Below are 27,082 nucleotides of genomic sequence, written 5' to 3'. Positions count from 1 at the left end.
CACGTCAGAATTATTATACAATTATTTGTTTGTACCATACTGCAGTTTCAGGGAAGGGGAGATAATTTTTTAAAAAGCAGGACAGCTGGGGCACCTGGGTGGTGCTGTTGGTTGCCCATCTGGCTTCAGTTCAGGTAATGATCTCATGGTTGTGAGTTTGAGCCCTGCATCAGGCTCACTGCTTGCATCTTCTGCCCCTCACTCTCTGCCCCTCCCCACTCACTCTCTGCCCCTCACTCTCTGCCCCCCCACTCATGCTCTCTCTCTCTCTCTCTCTCTCTCTCTTTCAAAAATAAATTAAAAAACATTTTTAAAAAGCAGGACAACAATAAACATTCTTAATATGTAACATCCACTGGATAATCTTAATGAGCTATTAAGTAGGTTTCTGGATTACTTCCATTGTTCCACATTCTTGAAAATACCTAAGATATGGGACGTCTTGATGCAAATTAATTCTAGCCATCATCTCATCTTTGCCACACTCACTCAGGATTCCATACCATTCCATAAACTTCAGACTATTTGAGCCTGGTGACAATCCTGTTCACCACATTTCATGGGTAGATCTTTCAGCATCCTTAAGAAACAGGGTACTGCCCTCACCAAGATTATTCCAATATGAAATATCCCCCAAATGGGGAGGTTGCTCCATTTTCTAGACAGCCAAAAATACAACAAATGATCACCTCACTTTCTCACCTTTGGTGGCCCAATATCCTTATAAGGCTTTATGCTTAAACCCTTCCTTCAAAAATAATAAGTAAATAACAAATGCTTGCACTTAATGTAATGCAACTTGGTCTCAGTGACTTTGCAGGATACAAAATCAATATACAAAATCAGTTGCATTTCTATACACTAACATTGAGATATCTGAAAAAGAAACAAAGAAAAGAAGCCCATTCATAATAGCATCTAAACCAATAAAATACTTAGGAATAAATATATTCAAGGAGGTGAAATATCTATACACTGAAAACTATAAGACATTAATGAAAGAAATGGAAAAGACATAAATAAATGAAAAGATAGCCCATGTTCATGGATTGGAAGAATTAATATTGTTAAAATATCCATGCTACCCAAAGTCATCTATGGATTCAATGCAATCTCTACAAAAATTTCAATGAAATTTTTTACAGAAATAGGGAAAATTTGTAAAAATCTGTGTGAACCACAAGAGACCCCAAACAGCCAAAGAAACCCTGAGAAAAATAATGAAGCTGGATTTGATCACATGTTCTAATTTCAGACAATACTACAAAGCTATAATAATCAAAACAGTTGGTATTGGCATAAAAAAGACACATAGACCAATAGAATAGGACCAAGAACCCAGAAATAAACCATGTATGCGATCAACTAACATTTGATAAGCGAGCCAAGAATATTAAAATGGAACAAAGCGAGCCAAGAATATTAAAATGGAACAAAGATGGTCTCTTAAATAAATGGTGCTGGGAAAACTGGACATACACTTTCAAAAGAATGAAACTGGACCCCCATCTCACATCACTCACAAAAATTAACTTGAAATGAACTATAGGCTTAAATATAAGACTCAAAATCACAAAATTCATAGGAAGAAAACCATAAGGAAAATGCTTCTTGGCATTGGTCTCGGCAACGATCATTTGGCTATGACACCAAAAGCAGGAACAAAAGCAAAGCTAAATAAGTAAGTGGGACTACCTCAAACTAAAAAGCTTCTACACAGCAAACAATCGACAAAATGAAAAGGTTATCTACAAAATGAGACAAAATATTTGCAAATCATAAATATGATAATGGGGTTATATCCAAAATATATTAGAAGACCTGTACAACTCAGCAAGAAACAAACAATCTGATTACAAAATGGGCAAAGGACCTGAATAGATATTTTTCCGAAGAAAATATACAAATGGTCCACAGCTAAATGCAAAGATGATCAATAGCACTGATCATCAGGAAAATGCAAATCAAAACCACAATGAGATATCACCTCACACCTGTTAGATTAGCTCTTCTCAAAAAAAGACAAGAGAAAACAAGTGTTGGGGTGAATGTAGAGAAAAGGGAAACTTTTTGCACCTTGGTGAATGTAAATTGGGTGGTCACTGTGGAAAACAGTATGGCGGTCCCTAAGAAATTAAAAACAGAACTACCATATTATCTTGCAATCCCAGTTCTGGGTATATAACCAAAAGAAATGAAATCACTACTTGAGGAAATATCTGCATTTATGTTTATTAAAACATTGTTTACAAGATCTGAGACATGGAAACAATCTAAGTATCTGTTGACAGATGAACGGATAAAGAAAATGTGATACACACACACACACACACACACACACACACACATAGGAATATTATTCATCCATGGACAACATGGGTGAACTTTGAGAACATTATGCTAAGTGAAATATGTCAGACAAAGAAAAACAAATAGGGTAGGCTCTCACTTACATGTGGAATCTAAAAAACTGAACTCACAGAAACAGAGAGTATGTTGATCATTGCCAGGGGTGGACGTGAGGGGGATATGGGTGAAAGCGGCCAAAGGGTACCGACTTCCAATTATAAAAGAAGTAAGTTCTTGGGATTCAATGTAAAGTATGGTGACCAGAGTTGCTAAAAGGTTAAATCTTAAAAGTTCTTACCACACACACACACACACACACACACACACACACACAAATAGTAGCTATGTGAGGTGGTAAAGGTGTTAATTAACTTTATTGTGGTAATCATTTTACAACATATATATATGTATATATATCAAATCATTATACTGTACACCTTAAACTTACATAATATTATATGTTAATTATAACTCAGTAAAACTGGAAGAAAAAACCATGGAAAAAAAAAAAGAGCCCAGATAGGCAGGTGATAGTCTCAGTTTTCAATTTGGTGGAAATACTCTTGTGTTTCTGATAGACACATACGTCTCCTAGGATCTGAAATCTCTAAGTCAAGTGAGCCCAGAGTTACAGAGATTAGATGAAATCTAGGTGTAGGTGGTATATCATTAGGAACTTCATGTAAGGAACCACTTCAACTTACATCCCTTGTACACAAACCTGTGTCTTCTGTCACTAGACGAATAGTGTTATGTCCTATTCACTGATTCATAGTATATGCAATAGCAGGCAGGACAAACACTAACTCTGAGAGATAGTATCTTCCATATGGTGTTTTAAGATGTCAGTAAGCTTGATAGTTCTCTGAGGCCAGATTCCTTTGGAAGATGGGTACATAAGAACTATGAACCTGATGGACATCAGCCTTCCATATTTTTCCATATAATGAGGTCTTGGATCAAAAGCAATGGGAGACTAGGGATATATAGAAACCATTTGTCAAATGTATGGTGGAACTCTGAAAGGCAAAAAGGCAACTCTAACTCCAGCATAATTACCTATAGAAGTGTGGATAATTTGAAGGACGCTTCTTCACGGCTCGTTAAGGAATGAAAAGAGAACTCAAAGTGGGATGATAGCTAAGGGACAAATGAAGTAGCTAGACTGGCCCTACTGCTAGCATGGTAAGCCTACCATCCACATCTGTGCCCAAGAAAGTTGACAACCTATGGATGATATGCCAGTGCCAATTCCTGAGGGGCCCTAGGCCTGGCAGTTGGGCCACAGGAAGAAAGTCTCTTGCCAGAAGCACATTCAGAAACCAAGCAGGAAGAAACATGGGAGTTCCAGGAGGCTGCCCATTGGTTATGGAGCCCAGACTATAACTGAGAATTTGGGGAACATGATCATACCCTCAGAAAAGAGACTAGACCCTAGCAAGGGCTCAGGAGCTCAGAGTGGAGCTCAGAGCCAGAATTAACTATGTACTCTGAAGAAATGTACCCCAGCCTACTCAGTAAGTGACTTCAAAGGACAAGACTTTTCCAGACCACACCAGTTGGTGAGGCCAGGGCTTCAAGGCAGAGCAGAGCTGCAAAAAGCAAGGATTAACACCACTTTTATTTATAGCTCACTCCTGCTTATTAAATTCTCCCCAATTGTGTCTTTTTCTTCAATTTTCTCCCACTCTGTCCTTCAGCATTTTCCGTAAGAGCACCCCACCCCCCTGTGCTCAGACATGGGTAAGGCCTTTACAATTCATTTTCCAGCCTCCATCATCTCTACACCCTCAAAAGAGTTTAACAATGTAACTTGTCCTTAAGCCTACTGGACTATTTATTGAACTGTGTTCTTTTTATGGCAGTAAGACAAAGTAACAAGAATTCACTTTCTAGAGCCACGTGTAATCACTCTGATACAAAGTACTATTGTAAAGGTTGACCATTTTGACATAAATATAATGGTGTGGACTCACTTGGAGAGCATTTTATACATGAAGTGGTGTTACAATTGCTAAGGCAGCTGTATTCTTACTGGAGAATAGAAAAGATTCTTTGAAGCATTCAAAAACATATAGTCACTGTGCATGTTAGCGCTGCCCTTGAAATAACAAAAGGCCTTTTGATAAGAGTTCTAAGCTACAAGTGTTTCTATGGATGCTTGAGGATAATGGGCACAGATTCACACTCCTGCATTTACTGTTGACTCATCTCTTTTGTGATTCTTCCCAGTGAACAAAGAAGAATGAAAGTAGACGTGAAGTGAACATATACTGAGTCACATGGGGTACATTTTCGCCTAGTTTTCAAAGAAATGGTTTAGTGCACTAAGTTCTAATACAAGGGATAGTGGGAGTTGAATGGGTTCAGAAAGTACCCATGGATGTATTCAACCCAAATTTGAGTCATGGAATCCAACGAAGCTCATGTTACACTTTTGTTTTCATTCAAAGAGAATCAAATTATAGCTTTGTAAATTTCTGAGGGCTTTTCAAATTAAATGACCTATAAACAACAACAACAACAACAACAACAGAGAATTGAGTAAATGCCAAAGTAAAATAAAAAAAATGTTAACAGCAAACAAACAAAGCAACAATTTCTTAGTCTCTCCTAATCGCTTGTTAATCAAATCCTTTACCATTACCTTTAAGACTGTAGGATCTGAGCCTTGACTCACAACACTCCAGTCAGTCCCTTTTCTTCCCTTTTCTTTCCCTTTTGACTCACAACACCCCAGTCAGCCACACAGGTCACCTTCAGTTTCTCAACTTTGCTAAGTTTTATTATACTTTGAACCTTTGCACATTATGTTTTCTTTGCCCTGGAAAATTCTTTCTCCCCACCCTCTCCTTACATAACTGGCTCCTTTTAATCCTTCAAGCTTCAGTCTAAACATGACTTCCTAAGAGAGATCTTCCAAAAATTTTGATTCAAAGCAATCCCAACACCAGCAAGCTTTTTATGGAAATTGACAAGCTGATTGTGAAATGTATATGGAGATGCAAAGGCCCAAGAATACCCAAGAAAGAATCTTAAAGATGTACAAAGCACCTACTGATAAAAGAAAAGAGTGGTAGATTGAAATCTAGTAAAATAAGAATTTCCCTTCATTTAATGATACCTGTGAAAAAATTATGAAAAAGGTGTGAAAAAAGACTTGAAAAAACAAGCCACAAATATGAGTGTATGTTTGTGTAGTCTTTTGTCCAGAGTTTATAAAGAATTCCTACAAATCCATATGAAAAAGAGAACCCAGTAAGAAATGGGCAAAAGACTTGAACAAGCACTCCAAGGGACAAAATAAACAAATGAAATTAACACATGAAAAGATGCTCAACCACATTAGTCATCAGGGAAATGCAAATTAAAATCACAATAAGAAAAAAAATTTGTAAATCCTTCAACATAGCTAAAATTTAAAACTCTGAGAATATCAAATGTTAGTAGGTATGTGAAAACAACTCGAATTTTCATTAATTGTTGGTAGGAGTATAACTGGCACAAATCACTTTGAAAATAAATTTGATACATCTACTAATGCTAAATACATTCATATACTATGATCCAGCAAATTCTCTTCTACATATATAAGCAAGAGAAAAGTATACATATGCTTCCCATACAGCATGTAAAAATGTGCATAACAGTACTTTTCATAGTAGCCCAAAAGTGGAAACAACCCAAATATCCATCAACAACAGAATGTTAAATAAAATGTGACATATGCCTACAATGAAATACCAAAGAGTAATGAAAAGGACCAAATTGCACTCAACAACATAGAGAAATGTCACAAGCATAATACTGAGTGAAGTAAACCAGACACAAAAGAGTACATACTGCAGGATTTCATTTACATAAATTGAGATGTCGCAGGCAAACTAATCTATGGGGTTGGAAGTCAGGATGGTGGTTATATTAGGAGGGGGAACAAGCAGGCTTCCTGGGGGCTTATGCAATAGCGGGGAAGTGTTTGCCCACATTTAGGACTTTTTGTAAGGCAGTGTTGTAGAAACAATTGAAGAATTATTTCTCCCTTTATACATTGCATTTCCATTTCTTTCTTCTCTATTTCCATGTGGTTATTAACCAGATTATTTGCAGTTCAGAGCTTCCAAAGCAATGCCAAGGACAAACTCTGGAGACCTGCTGAACTCTGGATGTAAGTTAATATGTTTCCCAGTAAAAACTGAACTTTCCTTTAAAGAATATGAGCATGTATTTCAAACAAAAAAAAAAAAAAACACACAAAAACGCTCATACACTCAAAACCATATGTAAAAATCACTAAATTACAGCTTATAAAAACAAAAAAAAACATAAAGTGGCCTAATAGTGGACATCTGTTGTATCTTGTCTATCTAACCCAGCTCTCTCTTTTCTTCCAATAACAGTACACATTTTTCCTTAAAGGAGTATGGTTTATGTGGTTTTAGTGAGGCTGACTCTACCCATTCTTGGTCTCTAGTAGGAGATGCCAGAGTGAGCCTTCCCCTTTCCATTATGATTGATTCAGGAATAGATCTATGGGCCAAGCAGGATCAACTGCACTCTTCTCTGAGATTTCCTACATAGAAGCAGTATGAGAAAGAGTCTCCTCCCTCTAGGGTGGCAAGTTATAAGAAAAATGAAATCTGGGGTGGCCTATAGCCATCTTTCTTAACCATTAAAAAAGAAGCCATCTTATTTAGATCATAGATGAAAATAAAGCCAAAAAAAAAAAAGAAGTCAAGAGAAGAAGACAGAGCTCTGAAAACAAACTTGGGACCCTGGATTCCTAACATTTATTTTTCTGCTTTCAAGTGTTTATATTAGGTTTCTGTTATTTGCAGTTAAAAGTCTCTGACTATTATAGACCAGAAAACAAATATACCAAAAATCACTTTGGGAAAATTAAAGATACCTGCCTGTGTACACAGTTATATAGGTCTTAGACAGACTTTAAAATTTTTCCAGATAGTTTTAGCAGACTATTTTCACAAATTATTTACATCGACTTGTTTTGATGTTGTTTGCCAAAACTTTCACGCTCACTTCTTTCAGATAAACTCCAAGTTATTTATTTTTAAAAAAACAAAACAACAACATAGGCTCTCTGCATACCTATTAGAGTTCTTTTAAACATTTTACTGATCGATAGTATCTTCAGGGAGCCTGAGTGGCTCAGTCGGTTAAGCAGCAGACTTCTGCTCAGATCACGATCTCACTACTCTTGAGTAAGAGCCCTCTCTCTCTCTCTCTTTCTGCCCCTACCCACTCATGCTCTGTCTCCCTCTCTCTCAAAAATAAATAGCCTTAAAAATAAAAAGTAAAAGTAAAAAAAAAAAAGTAAAAATAGCCTTAAAAAATAGTATCTTCAGCAATACAAATTTAGGGAAAGAAGAGAGACAAAATTCAAACCAACCATTTCCATTTTTATTAACTTAAAAAAATGTTTAAATGTAGTTCTCTCTGCATCACTAATATTTGGAAATATCAGATATTTTAAAACATCTTCTATATTATGGGTTGTCTTAAGAAAAGGACATGTATTTCTGGTCATTTTAAAGGATCCTGCTAAAATTATCAGCATATGACTTTGGCTACTTTGATATACAAGATTGATTTCTCCCATCCAATAACCTACCATTTGGTTTGTGAAGAAGTATCTTCTCAATGTATTATGAATAACTGTCAAGGTAAAAGATAGTAATTGTTCCAAAGAACAGAGCCATGAGCAACACCACATCAGCGGTAAGTGTGCCTGGCTTGAAGTGTAAGTCTGACCTCTACTAGAAAGAAGGGAAGGCAAGAGAATGGTGTGACAGTAAATGTAGAACCCAGGAAACATGGAATTCATTTGTGAGTATCTAAAAGAGAAGAGGAAATAGTAAGAATAGCCTTAAATATTGAGAACGGACCCCTGTGATCTAAGACAAAACTCAAGAAATGTAGTTTCTCGAGAACTCAAGAAATGAAAGTTTCTAAGCCAAAACTTAAGAAACCTGAACTAAAAAAATTCTCAGTGTTAATGCTCATAATCACTGGGGATTTTTACCACTGGTGCCTTGGACCAAAACAACCAGGAACAAATGAACAATCATTTGAACTCATTCAAACTACTGAGAAGCAACTCAGAATACACAACCTGTGGATGGTTGCTCAAGCACACCAATAATTTGTCAAGAAACAAGCATATTTCCTACTAATCTAGTCAAGACAAATAACCTACTTGACCTTATAGCCATAACCTTGGAAACTACAGCATTTCACCCTGCCAAAGTCTTGATGTGTATGTACATGTATAGATGTGTAATATTTCATTATTAGCCATTTACAATTTATTTTTATTTTCTTATCAAGAGTAAATAATGGTTTTCAGAAATTAAGGAGAAAATGCAACACTTCCAGGAGTCACAGCGATCCATCTTCAAAAAATATAAATTGACTAACACATGAGTCATACACTGAGTGAGTCAGTCTAATCAGGGTCTAGGCTAAGCTGGTAGGTGATTCATCATTAAACTGAATTCATATTCACGTTTTTCTCATCACTTGAAGGCAAACACAAGAGATTAAATTATTTCGTAAATGCATCTTCTTGACAAATACATCAGACCCACAAGAGAAAATGGTAACTTCGTTGGACGCCAAGTTTCCCTGAAGTGAATCAAATGCCTCCGCACAGCACAGCCTGGGCCACGTGTTTCAGAGATGCCAGCCACACAGGGAAACACAAGACAGAAGCTTCAGATGCTAAGTCTTGGCCTCCTAACACCTCAGGAGCTTATCAGGCTGTTCCAAGTAAAGAGAAGGAAGCACTGAGTTCTTGTTATCTTCTTGTGCAATGTGGGCAAATCACTATATTTCCTGGAACCCAGTCTTAAGCGCCATCAGATTAAAATGATACAAATCAGCCTACATGCCCCATCAGGTTAGGGTGAAGATTGAACATATGGTATGCTCTCTATCCCCCACAAAGGGAAAAGAAAAAAGAAAAGCATCTCTACTCTGGCCCTGTCTCAATGCCTGTAATTCCCACTTATCACTGCTTTTGAATTAAGGCATTCATTCTCAACTGTGCTTCGTGACAGGATCACCTGGGGAGTTTTTGAAAATATCATTACTGGAGTGGGCACCTGCCTGGCTCAGTCGGAAGAGTGTGTGACTCTCAGTCTCAGGTCGTGGGTTTGAGCCTCACATTGGGTATAGAGATTACTAAAAATAAATAAATAAACTTTAAAAAAAAAAGATAGCTGAAATATATATATATATATATATATATATATATATATATATATATATATCATTACCTCAGCCCCATTCCAAAACAACTAAATTACAATTTCTGGAGGTGGGGCTTTGGCACTCACCAGTAAATTTTCAAAAGTTACCCAGGCAATTCTGACCTGTAGCCAGGGTCGGGAGCCATGAGAATAGTGTGGATTCCACACAAGCAGCTTTTGTATCACCTGGGAACTTGTTAGTAATGAAATTCTTGCGCCTGACCTCAGACAGACCGAGTCAGGGACTTTGGGGGACAGGATTCAGCACTCTGAATGTCATTTTAACAAGCCCTCCAGGGGATGTTGATGTAAGCTAAGCTTATAGAACATTGCAATAGAATAAGGGCATAAAGATCCCAGTTAAAACTCAATGATATCTAGAAATGGTACCATGTTAAATGACTGTACTGACACTAACACTTTAGGTGGAATTAGCTTAGCATTTTAACATAATACTCATTTAATCTGTTCCTGAAAGAATGTAACTGAGGCTATGTAGGCTGAGATGGAAAAAAAAAAAAAAATAGAAAGGAGGATCTAATCAGTGCTGTCCAGTACAAATACAATGTGAGCCACAAATATGAGCCACAAATGCCAACCACACAGGGCCACAAGGCACAGCATAGGGAATATAGTCAATAATATTATAACGACTTTGTATGTTGACAGATGGTAACTAGACTTATCGTGGTGACCATTTTGTAATGTATATAAATATCAAATCATGATGTTGTACCCTTGAAACTAATACAATATTGTGTGTCAATTACTCTTCAATTTAAAAGAAAAAGAAAAAAGGAAAATGCAGGGCTTCTTGTTTAAAAGGCAGAGAAAACAATGCATTCAGGGGTCCTAAAATGTAAAATTTTCTCCTTTCTCCTGTGGTCCCTTCATACCTGCCATAGTTCTTTTGTCTTTAATTTGAAGCAAGAGAGAGCTGGAGAGAGAGGCAGAGGGAGAGAGAGAGAGAGAGAGAGAGAATCCCATGCTCAGCATGGAGCCCAACGCAGGGCTCAATCCCCCAATCCTGGGATCAGGACCGGAGCCAAAATCAAGAGTCAGATGCCCAACTAACTGAGCCACACAGGTGCCCCCTGCTGTCATAGTATTTTTTTTAATTGTTTTTAATTTTAATTTTAATTTTTATTTATTTATTTATTTTTTATTTTTTGCTTCTTGAGTCACACTCCCTGGGGCATGGATAAGGCAGGGTGGTGGGAGGGGATACTCCGGGACCGAGCGCAGACCTCCACAGGCAGGGAGGAGACGGTGCGCTGCAATCTGTCGTGTCCAAATGTCCCACTTCACCCAGTACTTTCTGTTGTTCTTTTTGTTGGCAAACCTGGAGCCCTGCGTACAGGTGTGAAACTATAAAAATAACTCCGATCTTCCTTTCAGACAAAATGTAGTTGTTTAATTAGGTCGATGGTAGAAATAGGAAAACTAATCCTAAAACTTCCAACATTTTATACCACAAAGGTAGGGGACTTGTTTGCTTCCATGGAGGAGATAAATTGTCTCTTTCAAACCTCAGTCCCTTTACTTCCAAGAGGAGGCAGGACTCTGAGAATCCTGGCAGTTTGGCTCAGAGACAAATGAGACGCCTTGGATAGCGGGAGATGTCAGGGGAAACCAACGTCAGAGAACTCTGGCTTTTTCTTCCCAGCATCCTTCTCCTGACATGATGATCCAAAAAACACACAGGCCCTGACCATTTGTCAGAAATGGTGCAGGAAAACAACCTATGAGAATGACTGGAAACTTCTATTCTAGCTTTTTTTTTTTTTATTAACTGATTGATAATCTTCCTTATACCACAAAGGTCCTGAGGTGACCTAAAGGTAACATATGCCAGAAAAAATTTAAATTAAATTAAATTAAATTAAACACCAAGAAAGATATAAAGCAGATTATATTGTTAGAATCAGAGGGAAACATCAGAACTCCAATTTATAGGCCAAGAGGTCCAAAAGAGTAACAGTACTTGATTCTGAAGTGTTTCTAAGTTACTTGCCACCGGAAGTAAAAATGGAAATGTTGTCAGTTACATTGTTGACTGTAACTACAGTTACATGCATTGTCCATGAGGAGAAAAGCACTGATGTCCTAGAGAGAGCAAAACATATTTGGTACTTAAGTCTAAAAGAAATTACTCACTTGGATGCTAAGAATTATGACGGACAATGTCCTCAGTAATATTAGTCAGAGTCGAGGCGAAGTATGCCAAAACACTCTGCTTTGGCTATTCCTTGCGGCTTCTTTCAGTAAATGGCAAGAGCACAACCGAAAATATAAAATAGAAATAATACATCTTAGGCGCGCCTGGGTGGCTCAGTCAGTTATGCATCCCACTCTTGATTTCGGCTCAAGTCATGATCTCATGGTTCATGAGATCGAGCCCCGAGTCAAGCTCCACGCTGACAGCACGGAACCTGCCTGCTTGGGATTCTCTCCCACCCCCCTCCTCTCTCTCTCTCTTCTCTCTCTCTCTCTCTCCTCTCTCTCTCTGCCTCTCTCTCTCTCAAAATAAAGAAATAAACATTTTTTTAAAAAAAGGAATAATACCTCTATACTCCCTGCCAATTCATTTTTCTGATCCAGTTTAATATTTGGTGAGTAGTATATAGAGCGACAAGGGTATAGCAGATGTTTTCCCACAGCTGGGCTTGATAATTGGTCGGGATAGAGAACAGATAGACACAGAAGCCAAGACCCGTAAGTCTTTCCGATAAGCGTCATACAATCTCTTTGAAGAGAAAGGTCTACTGTTGATTGGTTGTCTGACACTTCATCAAGCTGCAACAGAAACAGAATTCATAGTCACGGCCCATGATTAAAGAAACAGGATCCTACATGAAGATCGAACCCTTAAAACCTGCTGTTACTGTCTTCATGCAGTTGGAAACCATCTTCACGCCCCATCTTTCGGAAAGAAAGTCACTCCTCTATACATAGCATGGAAGCTGGGGGATGCAAAGGCCAGTGGATATTGCCAAACGTGCATGAGTGACAGCAGTACTGGGGGCCTCCTGAGAATGCCCAGGCCTTCTGAATTTAAGCAAATTATTCAGCCTATAACAAAATGTTGGCCTGGGGGGCCCTGGTGGCTCAGTCAATTAAGCATCCAATGTTAGATTTCGACTCAGGTCATGATCTCATGGTTCTTGAGTTCAAGCCCCATATCAGGCTCCACACTGACAGTGTGGGGCCTGCTTGGGATTCTCTCTCTCTCTCCTTCTCTCTGCCCCTTCCCAGCTTGTTCTCTCTCTCCCTCTCTCTCTTTCTCTCTCTCTCTTTCTCTCAAAGTTAATAAATAAACCTTAAAAACTTTTCTTAAAAGACATTAAAAAAACTGTCAGCCTGGCCAGCATAAAGCTACTAATGTTAAAGAAATTATTAAACAGAACCGTGAGACATTACCAAAAACTCACTTTAACCTATGTAGCTATGGCTTAAGCTCTCATTTGAGCACTAATCAATACCTCTTATAGACATAGTGTCATGAAGAATGAGAGGGAAATATTGGTAAAGAGTCTCCCACTAAAATTAATTACAAATTCCTTTATTGCATTATTGGTCTGTAGGCCTCCAAAATCAAGTTATACAGATTAGTGTGTGAAGTAACACAGGGACAGGTGACCAGTGGAGAGATGGTGGGCATGGGCTCAGATATCAGGAGAGAGGGGAAGTGAAGCTTCTTTCAGCCTGAAAAGAAAAATTGACACAGGGAACGTACACATGATGAATTTAAAATATGATCCGAGGAGAATATGATCGTAAAGGGAGTAATAGATTTTAGCCCTCAAATCAACTTTCTCATATCTGTCTTCGGTATGAAAATTTCTGCATGACCACTTCAACTTATAATAAAAGTTATATATAAACTCTGGAGTTTAAACAAAATATCATCACTTTTATGTACTAAGAATGTATCCTTTCGCCATAAAATTGGAACTCTAATTTCCTGGGAATTTATGGAAGACGTTTTTAAAATCCCACGGAAGGGTTAAAATATGTGTGTGTAGCCACTCTTCTTTTAATTAGATTTTTTTTATCATTTTTTTTATTTGGGCTGTTACAGTAGTTATTATTTTAATTAAATTTTTTACTGCCAGTGCTCATTTTAATGCATTGAATGTTATTCCTAATGAAAGGAAGGCAGTTTAATATCATCTGAAACTCGGCGGAGCCTTTGTAAAGTTAATTTTTCTCCAAGGATGGATCTTAAAAATGCCTCGACCTCACAGACTTGGAGCCAAAGTTAGGTCGGTTTCACTTGGATGCTCACTGACCCATTAAGAGGATTGCCACCAGCTTTATTGGGCAAAGTAATATTGCCCTGAGTCTAATAAAATTCTTACTGTCCATCCAAGTCTTCAGCGGTTGAGTTCCTCCTCGCTCTTCTCTTCCCAACTTCATAGCAGAAAGAATAACCTTTAGATGTAGATTTCCATGAAGCCCACCCTGTTTGATCCAGGGCCTGGCATTGCTATGAAATCAGCCCCCTGTTTCTCCACTCGCCAGGGAAATATATAAATGTGTGACACTTTCCCTCTGTAGCACATATCATGGTTTAGAATCATAGACTGGTTTGATTATTTAATCAGTGTTTCTTCCAGCCCGACCTGTGTGCCAAAAGGGTGAGCAGAGTGTTTTATTTGCACGCCATTGCACCCTGCACTGGCCAAGCACTTACCAAGCACACAATGAATGTTTGCTGACTGAGTAAATGAAATTTTAAGCTGGGAGCATTATAGCGAGCATCATGTCTGCCTCACCCTTAATACAAATGGGAGAAACTAGGAGAGAGTTGGTCCTGATTCTCATTTATGGTTTGCTTAATTTTTAAAAGTATATTTTATATAATATTTTAGTTAAAATCATTTAGTTAGAAAAGGATGCTCTGGGGGTGCCTGGGTGGCTCGGTCAGTTAAGTGTCCAACTTCAGCTCAGGTCATGATATTGTGGTCCATGGGTTCGAGCCCTGTGTTGGGCTCTGGGCTGACAGATCAGAGCCTGGACCCTGCTTCAGATTCTGTGTCTCCCTCTCTCTTCTCCTCCCCTGCTCTCTGTCTGTCTGTCTCTCTCTCTCTCTCTTTAAAATAAATAAACATTAAAAAAATTTTTTAAAAAGGATGCTCTGATTTAGTAAGCACTTAGTGTGTTAACCACTATTTGGCAAACAATAAACTTGAGCAATCCACTGCAAAGTGCTAAGAAGTATATTAGCTAAAGAATAAAAACAAGGGGCGCCTGGGTGGCTCAATCAGTTAAGTATCTGACTCTTGACTTCAGCTCAGGTCATGATCTCACCATCGTGAGATCGAGCCCCACATCAGGGTCAGCACTGAGCTTGGAGCCTGCGTGGGATTCTCTCTCTCCCTCTCTCTCTGTCTCACCCCCATTCGTGTGCACACATGCACATTCCCCCCCCCCTCTCTGTCTCTTAAAATAAATACAAGTTAAAAAAAATAATAATAAAAAACAAGGAAGTAGGACCCAGAAGTCTGATGCAGAGGAGCCCAGAGACTTTATAGGGCAATAGGCCTCACAACCAAATTATATCCAATAATGGGAGAATGGCATTTTCACTCTGGGATTGTGCCCATCCTGGAGAATGCCACAGACGTAGAGTTTCTGGTCTTTCCCTCATCCCCTCAGTCTTCTCTCTCATATTTTGCCTCCTTATACCCAAAACTGGAGAGAGCTATGGGATAACAAGGGCTACCCTTTTAGATGAAGAGCTTATATTTTCCTGTTTCCTGTCTTCATCTCTTGACATTTTCCCTCCTTGGATTCTTTTTCCAGTATACGTAAATGAGAATCCTCCCCCCTCCCTGCCCCCGCCTCAATCTCAATCACTTAAGTGATATGTATTTTTTTAATGACTATGCAGTGAAAGGCTTTAGAATACTTTCCTCACTATAGGAGAACAAAAAATCCAGCTAGGTAGTCAGACAGCAATGTTCATTTAACCTTCCTTGTCTAGAGGAGAAAGGCACTTGGCAGGGGGAATTTCGAAGTAAGATTACTCCTTCCTGAAGGGCAGCCATGTCCTCACGGGCATCAGAAAATTCTCCTTCCCCCTTGTTCTTACACACACACACACACACACACACTAGTGAACAAAGGCACAGTTGGCGCATATCCAGTCAGACTTGTGGTCTATGGGCAAACTTGAAGGACGATGAGGAGGTTGGTGTGGATTCTGCTGAAGGAGAAGGTGAAGAAGAAGAAGAGAATACTAAGCTGACTGAGAAGACTGAGGAAGATTAAGATGTCACAAAGGTGCTGCCTTTCCAGGGAAGCCTATTCTCTTCTAAACTTTGGGAAGCTGTGGTCTGATCGGTTCCTTTGTACCCAGCGCTGTGCACCCTCGTATACAATTCCCGACCTATGCTTCGAAACCCAACATAATGATCCAAATGGCCCATGTCTCTGATGGGTTTGAATACAATATTCTGTGTCTTAAATGCGGGGGGGCGGGGGGAAGAAACAGAAAAAGGTCACTCCCTTCTGCCTGGTCCACATTCCCCTGTCAGTGTTCTTTGGCCAGACTCCAGGGTGCATCTGGCACTCAGTTCTGATGATCACAGCACATTCTGCCTACTTAGCCCTGCACATTCCAGATTCCCAAACTACCTCTCCCTTCCCATTCACCCCTGCCCATTCTCTCTGTACCCAGATCTGAGCTACCCAGCAAGCCGATGTACAGATGTGATCAGCTGATAAGAGCCAAAGGAGCCGTCACTGAAAGTTTATACTGGAAACCAGATGTAATTGCCTTAAGCACAGAGAAACTGCCATCTCAAGGTGATGCCTCAAGGAATCTCAGGTAGGAAGGTGCCCTGAGTCAGTGGAGGTGGGAAGATATTAGGGGCTAACAATGGTGACTCTTGGATTGGGGAGGAGCCACGATCCTCGGAAGACACAAATGTATTGAAGTGGTTTATTTGGCAGCACATATAAAACTGGAATGACTAAAAAAGCAAACAAACAAACAAAACAAAAAAGAAATAGAAATAAACAGTTGGTAAATGCAACCAAAGCAAGCAAACAAGAGCTGTGAATGGCTGGTGGCATTCCCTACGCTTTACGTCAGGGGGGAGAGGGTGCAGTCACCCCCCAAATGAATACTCCGTGTTCATACTCCAACAGCCGAGTACTCACTACTCAACCCTTCAACCACAGCTCTCTTAAACTCAGTCACTGAAACCTTCAATTCCTCCTCAACTTATGCCTTTTCTGAGGACCTAGATCTCAGTGTAGGTGGTTTCAACTCTGTTTATTAACTTAAGCTACAGAGAAACTTCTTCATTTTCCATCCTCTGAGGGCATGGTGACTTATTTTCCTTTTCCCTTTTCCCTTTCCTCCGTGAACTTTCCCAGTAATCCCTAGGGAGAAGTAGGGCTTACTTTAAATAGCCTGAGAGGTACTTGAATTTTCATGTCTCAGTGATCTTTAGCCATGAAGTTAATCATTACGATTAAAGAAGGTCACCATAACTTAGAATTGGCAATAGAACTGAACTTTTTCTCCCAAGAACCTAAACCCTTCAAACCCGGCCAAGTTTTGCAGCAATCGAAAAAGCTTTCCCTGAGTCAGCAGTGGAGGCAGGTGACAGGAGTGGGCAGGCACAGGTGAGGTCACGGTGAGGTAGTTACGGGCCAAGCAGTGTGGGGAAAAACCCACACCACCATTATTCCAAGACAGGCCTCATTTGGTCTTAAGGTCAAATGGTGGCCTAGCAGCTATTTATTCCCCCTTTGCTACAACCCTCTATCTTACCTCTTCCTCTTCCTCAGCCTTTTCAGAAGAAAACACCCGTGACGAGCTGACGCGTATCTTCTTATTTTCGATATTTTAGTTTGCCAAATGCGGATGCTGAGGTCAGTGTTACCTGTATCATATCTCTTCCCAGTTTGGTCTCTCTCCCACCCCCGAAATCTAACCCAGCCTCTCCCTCCCATGCCCCATTCTCCTCTTCTCCCCACCAGCGAGACCCATTTATGCAGCGACTTACCATCTAACCACTCATTCCTGAGAGGATCAGTCTCAGAGCCACATCGAAAAGTCAATTTTTAATAAAGTTTCAGGAAGTGTCCAAAGCAAGACTGTTTGATGCAAACAGGAAGCAATGTTATGCATAAATAACCTGTGGAGACAGAGAAATCAGACAGTTCCAGCATTAGGCATCCATGTGGGCAGAAGAGAAATCCATCCCTGGAAGCAAATGGCCACTATTAATTGTCCACTTGTAGTTGTGATGTGCTCAAGAAAGAGGAAGGGTAGAGGGCACCTATGCAGGTCAGTGGGTTAAGCATGTGACTCTTAATCTTGGCTCAGGTTGTGATCTCACGGTACATGAGTTCGAGCCCTGAATTGGGCTCTGTGATGACAGCGTGGAGCCTGCTTAGGATTCTCTCTCCCTCTCTCTTTCTGTCCCTCCTCCTCTTCTCTCTCTCTCTCTCTCTCTCTCTCGTGCACACTCTCTCAAAATCAATAAATAAACTAGAAAGAAAGAAAGAAAGAAAGAAAGAAAGAAAGAAAGAGAAAGAAGAAAGAAAGAAAGAAAGAAAGAAAGAAAGAAAGGAAGGAAGGAAGAAAGAAAGAGAGAAAGGAAGAAAGAAAGAAAGAACAAGGATAGGAAAAGAGCTACCACCATAGCCACATGTACACTAACCTTTAATTCAATTCCATTCCACAAGCATCAAGAACTGACCATGTACCCAACACTATGACGTGCATCAGATAAGCAAGATATATCTGTTTCCTGTCCTCACAGAGCTTACTGTTTAATGGGTAAGAGACACAATGTGATATGGCATGAAAAGCACTATGGCAGAGAAAAGAGTGATCTCAGGGACCATAGGAGGATTCCTACCCAGACACAGGGAAGACTTCTGGAAGAGGTGACATCTCAGCTGCGGACTGAAGCCTGAACAGGACAGCAGTTATGCAAACCTAACTGAGGATTGGGAGGGAAGGGAAGAATTTAATCTTGACCAGAACCCTGTGAAGTATGTGTGACTGGCTCTGTCTTCCTAGTAAGATAACCACGCCTCACAGGCATTAAAGACTCACGTTCTCAAATCCAGTCCATGGCGGGTGTGGGCTTGGTCCTCGGGATAATCAAGCCCAAGGCTGGCCTGGTTCCTTGCATGACACCAGGCCTCTAGCCACATCTCACCTCTCTACCAGTTCCCAGACCTCAGAGAAGCACCTGACAGGATCAGGACCAAGAGTTCTGGCCAGAAAAGGAGGGCAGGACAATGCTCACCTGTGGGGATTTTATCTCTGAGCAGCAAGGGCTCAGCAGGGACATGTGTCCTTCAAATCGCCTCGGAGTTCCTGTACAAAGATAACTTCTAGTGTCCAAGCAGCACATCGTATGGAAACTCATTCCTGAAAAAGTGCATGCAAACGATTTTGAAAAGCAAAAGAGACGCTTTATTTAGAACAGACCTGTCACGAGGACCTTTAAAGCAAAGTCTTGTAAACAACTGTAACATCTCCTTTCTCTTGCGATGAGGCACGCTTGGAATATTGGAGTTGGCTCTTCCTGGCATAGCACATTCAGGAGATCAGAGGCTGTCAGAGGCAGTTGGAAAAAAACGACCTTGATAAAACAGTTGGCTTTCATTCCGGCCCCGTTCATACTCTGAAAAGAAAATTAAGTGACTGACGTAAATGTCCATCACTGAGTATATTTATTTAAATCCTGAATGGCAAAAGGCAAACATTGTAGATATTAATGAAGAAATAAAACAAACATTTGATTTTTTTTCTTTGCTCAATGACAATAACCTTGTTTGAAAGCCTGCCTTGCCAGATCTGAGGGCAGCTCCTTGCAGGTCACACAATGGCTTTTCCAGGTGATGAAAATTTGCTTTTCACCGAAAGATGATGCAGATGAATATGTTTGAGACGCGCGGATGGGGGAGCGACCTCTCTCCTGGAAGTCTGCTGTGCGGGTAGCAAAAAGTAACACATCTAATGCTTTACTTTTCCCTCAGAGCCCAGAATATCAGTTTTTAGCCCTGCTAGTCAGGAGGAAATGGAGACTTCAGAAGGTACTGGCTGTGGTTGCCAAGGGATTAGTGTAATGTGTGCAAGACTCACTTCTGGCTGGCATGGATATTTCTGAAACCACCAAAAAGCTTCATTTTGGTGAGGCCACTTTTCTGTCTCAGATATTGAAGGAAGCATTGCTGGCTATGATGCCATCAGCCTTCAGCAGCTTGCCAATGGGAGGCTGGCTCCAGACAAACCCCAGTTGCCTGCTTGTTCTCCTTTCCAGAAAACACTGAACGCATTTGCCCTAACCTAATGCTCCTCACACACATTTCTACGCCTACAGAAATGAGGATTATCTCGAGCCTCCCCAGTGATTAGGTTCGAAGCCCCTGAGTCTGAGAAGAGACATTCTTTGGACATTTCTTTCTAAATGTCTTTAGAACTACCACATTCTTTAGTTCTGCCATTGCCATCTATTCTGAATTTCCCTTATGTCTCTGTTCTTGAAGAAATCTCATCCGAATTCATCCTGCTCTCAGTTCTCTCTCTTTCTCTCTCCCTGCCTCACCACCACCACACCTCCACCACCAGGGTCAATGTTGAGGTAAGTCAGAGATAAGTCAATGAGCTAAGACCAGGCCTGCTACTTGTTAAATTGGAGGGCTCGCGTGGATAGTATATCCTGGGGCTGACATCTGCCCTAAAGAACTTTGTTTTCTGCCTCTGCCCTGTGCCCCACTCCAGCCCCCAACACATTCACATTAGGGCCTTTGACCAAAGAGTAATAAGAATACCAGGTATCATTTTGGCTCTGACATTTTCACTTTAACTCCCTTCTCATTTTTAACAAGGCAGCGGTGGCCTCTGGAGATAAATCCAGACACGAGCGTAGGAGGGAACTAACACATCATAAGCACCCATTTTGCCCCTGTTGTACCCAGCCGAGACTGGTGGTCAAGAGCACCGACTCTGGAGCCAAGGACCCAAGTTCATACCCCAACACTGTACATTCTAGCATTGAGATCTTGGCCACTTTACCTGGCCTCTGTACCTCTTTGTCCTCATCTATAAAAGAGGGAAAGGAATAGTGCAATGTCTTAGGGGTGTCAGCAGGATTGAATAACTCAGTCTGTGTCAAGCACTTAGCACCTTGTAACCCCAGTAAACACTGGCTATTGTTACACCTGAGGGTGGGGGGTGGGTGGGGGTGCGGGGGGGGGAGACACAAGCAGCTGATCTCAGCCAGTAAAGATTGTTGTTTTCCAAATTAAAAAAAATAATAAAGAAAGAAAAGAAAAGAAAAGAAAAGAAAAGAAAAGCAGAAAAATTTTTAAAAAATGGGGGGGCACCTGGGTGGCTCAGTCAGTTAAGCGGCCGACTTCGGCTCAGGTCATGATCTCACGGTCCGTGAGTTCCAGCCCCGCGTGGGGCTCTGTGCTGACAGCTCAGAGCCTGGAGCCTGTTTCAGATTCTGTGTCTCCCTCTCTCTGACCCTCCCCCGTTCATGCTCTGTCTCTCTCTGTTGCAAAAATAAATAAACCTTAAAAAAAATTTTTTTAAAAAGAAAAGAAAAGCAGAATCCAAGCAGTTCATCTTTTTTTTTTTTTACATGCTTTCTTTTAATTTAATGCTGCATTGGAGGCATAGAAAGCATTTTTGAGGTTTGTGCTCTAGAAAAGCTATGCATGGTTGAGAGACTTTTACAAAGTAAACTTAAAGTTGGCTGGGTCCTCCATCTGTGGACATGATAAGACTAGAAACCAGGCAGATTCTCCTGAGACTTCTTTGTGAGAAGATGAGTTACCCAGCCAGATCATGAGCCCTGATAACCTATAAATAAATCTCTTTCTTCAAATCACCTCGTTGGAAGATAACCTTTTATGTTGTGGCTTTTCACAAAAATTAATTGATGTTACATCTCTAAAATCCTTCATCCTAAGAAGAAAAGGCTTCATCTATATCTTACTCCCATATTTACATCCTGTTCTTGTCTAAATGGTATCACATGTCCGGTCACAGAGTAAGAATCCACACAAATGCAATCTGCAAGTACAAGAAAGCACCATGCCTATTTGATGGTGAATGCCCAGATTAAATGTCGAATGAATGAATGAATGAAGGAATGAATGAAACAGCTCAACAGTAAAGCAATGAACTGTTTTAACAGAAAGCATAGTTCCCTTGGGAATAATAAGAGATGACTTTACAGACAATGCTTAACATCCGAGTTATTATTTCCACAGGTAAAGCCAGGAAGTTATGGAAACCTCTCCCTGCCCCACGGTCATAGTACAATGTCACAGATAGTCACAGGCAATTTTATAGCAGACCTGTGAGTGAAAGGCACCCATGGCATCAATCTGCATTAAAGAGAGTTACACTTGGGGCGCCTGGGTGGCTCAGTCGGTTAAGCATCGATTTCGGCGCAGATCATGATCTCACTACTGTTCGTGGGTTCGAGCCTCAAGTCCAGCCAGCTCTGTGCTGATGGCTCAGAGCCTGGAGCCTGCTTCCGATTGTGTATCTCCCTCTCTCTCTCTGCCCCTCGCTTGCTCATACTCTGTCTCTCTCAAAAACAAACGTCAAAAAAAATTTTTTAATTAAAAAAAAAAAAGAAAAGAATTACATTTGCAGCATTCCCAGTAGCTGCTCACCTCAAGTGGTAGGACAATGCCTTGGTTTTTCATTTTGTTTTGTTTTTTTAATGTGTATTTATTTATTTTGAGAGAACATGAGTGGGGGAGGGGCACAGAGAGAGGGAGACACAGAATCCGAAGCAGGCTCCAGGCTTTGAGCTGTCAGCACAGAGCTGGACACGGGGCTTAAGCCCAAAAAGTGTGAGATCATGACCTGAGCCAAAGGCAGATGCTTAACCGACTGAGCCACCCAGGCGTCCCCAACAACACCTTGTTTAATCACTAATTCCGTTTTTTGAAATTAAGGAAATTAAGCCCTGACTTTTGTAAGCAAGTATCTGAAAGCATAACGCTAAGACCTATTCTTAGATGTGATTTCCTCCTATCTCCAACCTATGTCATCAATCTTTGGGATGTGGGTAAGCTGTAAGGGTCCCAGCTTCACCATTTTTTATGTCTGAGACTGACCTTGAGAAGCTCTCTGTTACTGCTATTCCAGTTACTGGCCAGGTCAATAGTTCAGCTCAACAAACATTTTATTACTCTGTGATGGGTTCAAGCTTCCTCATGTGCTTTTTTCTCTGTACCCTCTGCAGATTATTGACTTTGACCCCTTTCCATCTAAAGACAATGCCAGGCCACCTGGTCAACAAAAGAACCCCACTCTTGACTCCACAGGGCCAAAGTCTTCAGTGATTAAGCTTCTTTCTTTTGTTGATGACACCCCAAATAGTCTGCCTGAAAGATACACTATACATACATATATATACATATATATAGACCTATATACATATACATACATACACATTTATATCATATATAGATCCATTTCATCTCAGAACTTGCCTCCCATTGATTGTTACCTTCTTCTGACCTGAAAATTCCAAAATTTTCCAAAATTCTTTGGCATCGTCAGTAGCTCGTATAATTCTTCTCTAGCCTCTGGGTCCCCATAACTTGCTTTACTCTTCTTAATATCTACAGGTGCTGTTTATCTTGCCTCTGTGGATTTGGAGAGGAAAAAACAGTTTTAGTTCATAGTCTGCTTACAAAGATCATCTCTGCCTTTCTCTCTGTGTGATTTTTCCCCCATTTCTTTAACAAAAATTCTCCCTTTACTCTTTCTTACATGCCAGCGGGAATGAAAGGCCAGGGGAAGAACCTGATGACATTTTTAATATCTATCAAAATTGTACTGTCATATCCAATATTATGCATCACCCATAAGAAGAGGGAGAAGTAACTTCTGAAATGCACCCTAGATCCACCCAATAAAAACGGAAATTTCAAAATTCAAAACTGTTTGAATGTTTCCAGCCAAGTAATACTTAATTCTTAATCAATAATGAAATAGTGTAATAGTCCATGTTCTGGGTAGGCTTCTTGTTTGTTTTATGTGGTCTTATACAAGAATGCAAATACCTCAAGAGGCAGAGAAACCTCCTAAGAGAGGCTTTGGAACAGAAACAGGTGCTAACATCTGCCAGTGATGGGCATTGGAAAGAAGCTGAAATCAAATAGATTTTCTTGGAATTTCAGATTCCTCAAGGTGTGCCTGAAATCATTTGGAAAGATACTAGGTTCGGCAAATGAAAGACGGATTAAAGACCGATTCCCCGTCTCTAAGACCCAACCAATCACAAATAAATTTTGTACTTCCCTCCTGCTTTTCACTATTTTCCTTGCAACTTTGAGAACTCTTAGTACACAAGAGGCATTCTTGGAAGATCACTTACATGAAGATCCTAAGGAGGAAAGATCAGCCGTTCATTAATAATGGTGACTCATTAAAAGTTTACTTAAAACATTCCACAGGAATGCCATGGAGACCTCTTCTACATGCTACTCAAAGTTTAATACTTAACCACATTATGGTCCGGTGCCTTCAGCTCTGTCCTGCCCTGCAGCGTGTACCCAAGCTTCTCATAAATTAATGGGTCATTCATCGCACTGGAGCTCACCCACCTCCCTAGAATTCAGGATTTACTGCCAACATTCTCACTCTGCCACAAAATTAATATAGCACTGTTAGGACACGGTGTACTTTGAAAACAACCAGCAATCATGTTTCTACATTTAAGCCCCTGAATCCAAGAAATATTAATTAAAAAGATAAAAGGTACAGCAAAAAAGGACCACTGTATATAGTTACAATTAATCTGTTTTAACTATTTCTCGCTTGCAAAAACGTAGAGATAGTAACTCAAAATAAATCAAGTTATTAGAAGAGTAGGAAAGGAATGACCTTTTAATAAAGACTTGTTTGTTCCATCAACCTTTCATTAGCTATCCAATATAATTCTCCCAAAGACCCTGCAAGGTTGGCATCATTATCCTTATTTTAGAAGCAATGAAACTTGGGGCACCTGGGTGGCTCAGTCGATTGAGCATCTGCCTTTGGCTCAGGTCATGAACTCACGGTTTGTGGGTTTGAGCCCCTCATCTGGCTCTGTGCTGACAGCTCGGAGCCTGGGGCCTGCTTTGGATTCTGTGTCTCCCTCTCTCTCTCTGCCCCTCCCCCACTCTCACTCTGTCTCTCTCTCTCTCTCTCTCTCAAATAAATATTTAAAAAAAATTATTTTTAAAGCAATGAAACTGAAGCTCAGGGAAATTACCCCAACTTACACTTACTAAATGGATTTATAAGCATTAAAACTATATATAGAATCAGGATTCACACTCAGGAACACCCAACTCCAGAACTTTTCGACTAAACACATATTGCCTTCCTAAGATCAATTGATCGTGCTATTATTAGAACCATCAATCAACATTTTTCCTTTCATGTGAATAATAAAGTGAAATATACATTATTTTTTTTTAACGTTTATTTATTTTGAGACAGAGAGAGACAGAACATGAACGGGGGAGGGGCAGAGAGAGAGGGAGACACTGAACCGGAAGCAGGCTCCAGGCTCTGAGCCATCAGCCCAGAGCACGACGCGGGGCTCAAACTCACGGAAAGTGAGATCGTGACCTGAGCCAAAGTTGGTCACCCAACCGACTGAGCCACCCAGGCGCCCCACATTATTGACAGTACTTACTCTTAAAGGAGAAATTTTCCAAAAGCAGTAGTTCCACACCTGGCTAATCACCAAAATTACCTGGAAAGCACTTAAAATATTCCCTAGGCCTTTCTATAGAACTACTGAGTCAGAATCGCTGAAGATGAGCCCAGGAATCTCCTTAAATATAAAGCTCTCAAGACAATTTTTATAATCAGCCAATTAGGGAGCCATTGGGTCTTCCAACAGTGGAGACAAAAAGCAACACTACCACTTGGAGATACAGTACACTGTACTTTTTCAAAGTATTATAACATCCTCTGTTTCATCTCATCCTTATAAACACCTGCTGGGCAGGATGTGGGGCAGATATTTTTATCCTCCTTAGATACATACAGAACCAAGATCAATAAGGGAGGGACACTTGAATGATTTTTTTCCACTTTCTTACGTAAAAATGGATCACCTAGGCCAAACTGGCTTTGGATATACAGCATTAAGAATGTAAATATCTCTAAGTTTCCCTTCATCTTCTCCTTTCACTAGGATAACAGGTTCAATAATATTAGAGGATGAGGGGACTTCATATTTGTTCCCATCTCCCATTCTGGGCTGTAGACGTAGTTATTCTTCAGTTACATAGTAAATAGCATGTGATGGGGCCCGAAGTCCATGTGGATGTTTCAGAAAGAATTTTGCCTCAAGACACAAATTATTTAATAAAATAAACTGAAGCTAGCATGTCTTTGTTCAAACAAAAATATTCCAGAGTAAGAGCTTGAGGTGTTTGTCAGACTTTTACCAAGTTCTTTCTCTCTCTCAGATGGCTCTGGATGGCGTCTTTATAACCACAAGTCCTTTGGACTGATTTCTCTTCAAATGATAAACATAGGGGCGTCTGGGTGGCTCCGTCAGTTAAACGTCCGCCTTTGGCTCATGTCATGATCTTACAGTTAGTGGGTTCAAGCCCCTCATTGGGCTCTGTGCTGACAGCTCAGAGCCTGGAGCCTCCTTCGGATTCTGTGTCTCTTTTCTGCTCTCTCTGCCCCTCCCTGGCTTGTGCTGTCTCGCTCTCAAAAATAAATAAAATAGGGGCGCCTGGGTGGCGCAGTCGGTTAAGCGTCCGACTTCAGCCAGGTCACGATCTCGTGGGCCGTGAGTTCGAGCCCCGCGTCGGGCTCTGGGCTGATGGCTCAGAGCCTGGAGCCTGTTTCCGATTCTGTGTCTCCCTCTCTCTTTGCCCCTCCCCCGTTCATGCTCTGTCTCTCTCTGTCCCAAAAATAAATAAACGTTGAAAAAAAATTTTTTTAATTAAAAAAATAAATTAATAAATAAATAAACATAAAAAATGATAAACATACTTTCCTACTGTTCAATAAAATGTCTTGTAAAACCAGCATTTTATGCACATTTCAAAATTCACATTATATAGCCTGTTTTGGAGATGCATCTTATGAGTGATTTTTATGATGTAAGTGGTTTTTATGAGAAGTCTTGTGACCAATTAATAACACATAAGTGTACAGAGATCATGTCATTATAACCAGCATTCGGTCAATTATGTAACATTTCAAAATACCTGAATGTTTGGCAATATGTTGACCAAATATACACGTGTATATTCTCTTAGTTTGATATATCATGGCCGTGTTGTATTTTAAAGGAACCCAACATGAATTACCAAATCAAAACCACAGTTCACCCAATTCAGTGGTTGATCTCAAATGACGGCACGGCAGGGAGGCTGCCTCAAGTCGAAGAACCTGGCTGGAAGTCCAAAGTCATTCCTGTAATATCATTTCAATC

At 40.3% G+C, this 27,082-nt stretch overlaps 1 long non-coding RNA gene across 2 annotated transcripts; it reads right to left on the bottom strand.

Moving 5' to 3' along the window:
• Positions 1 to 1,412: 1,412 nt before the first annotated feature.
• LOC128315514 (uncharacterized) lies at positions 1,413 to 23,553 on the bottom strand. Of its 2 annotated transcripts, none has more exons than XR_008298324.1 (4): positions 23,135 to 23,553; positions 18,899 to 19,023; positions 17,642 to 17,773; positions 1,413 to 4,854 (listed from the first exon to the last, which is right to left on the bottom strand). It is a non-coding gene; the product is annotated as an uncharacterized LOC128315514 (long non-coding RNA). The 2 variants fall into 2 exon arrangements; XR_008298325.1 differs by having other exon boundaries at positions 23,146 to 23,553.
• Positions 23,554 to 27,082: the final 3,529 nt, after the last annotated feature.

The sequence above is a fragment of the Acinonyx jubatus genome, chromosome B2 (genome assembly GCF_027475565.1).
Source record: "Acinonyx jubatus isolate Ajub_Pintada_27869175 chromosome B2, VMU_Ajub_asm_v1.0, whole genome shotgun sequence".
Classification (NCBI taxonomy): domain Eukaryota; kingdom Metazoa; phylum Chordata; class Mammalia; order Carnivora; family Felidae; genus Acinonyx; species Acinonyx jubatus.
The sequence above is the reverse complement of the archived record's forward strand: the minus strand, read 5'-3'. Positions and strand labels throughout refer to the sequence as shown.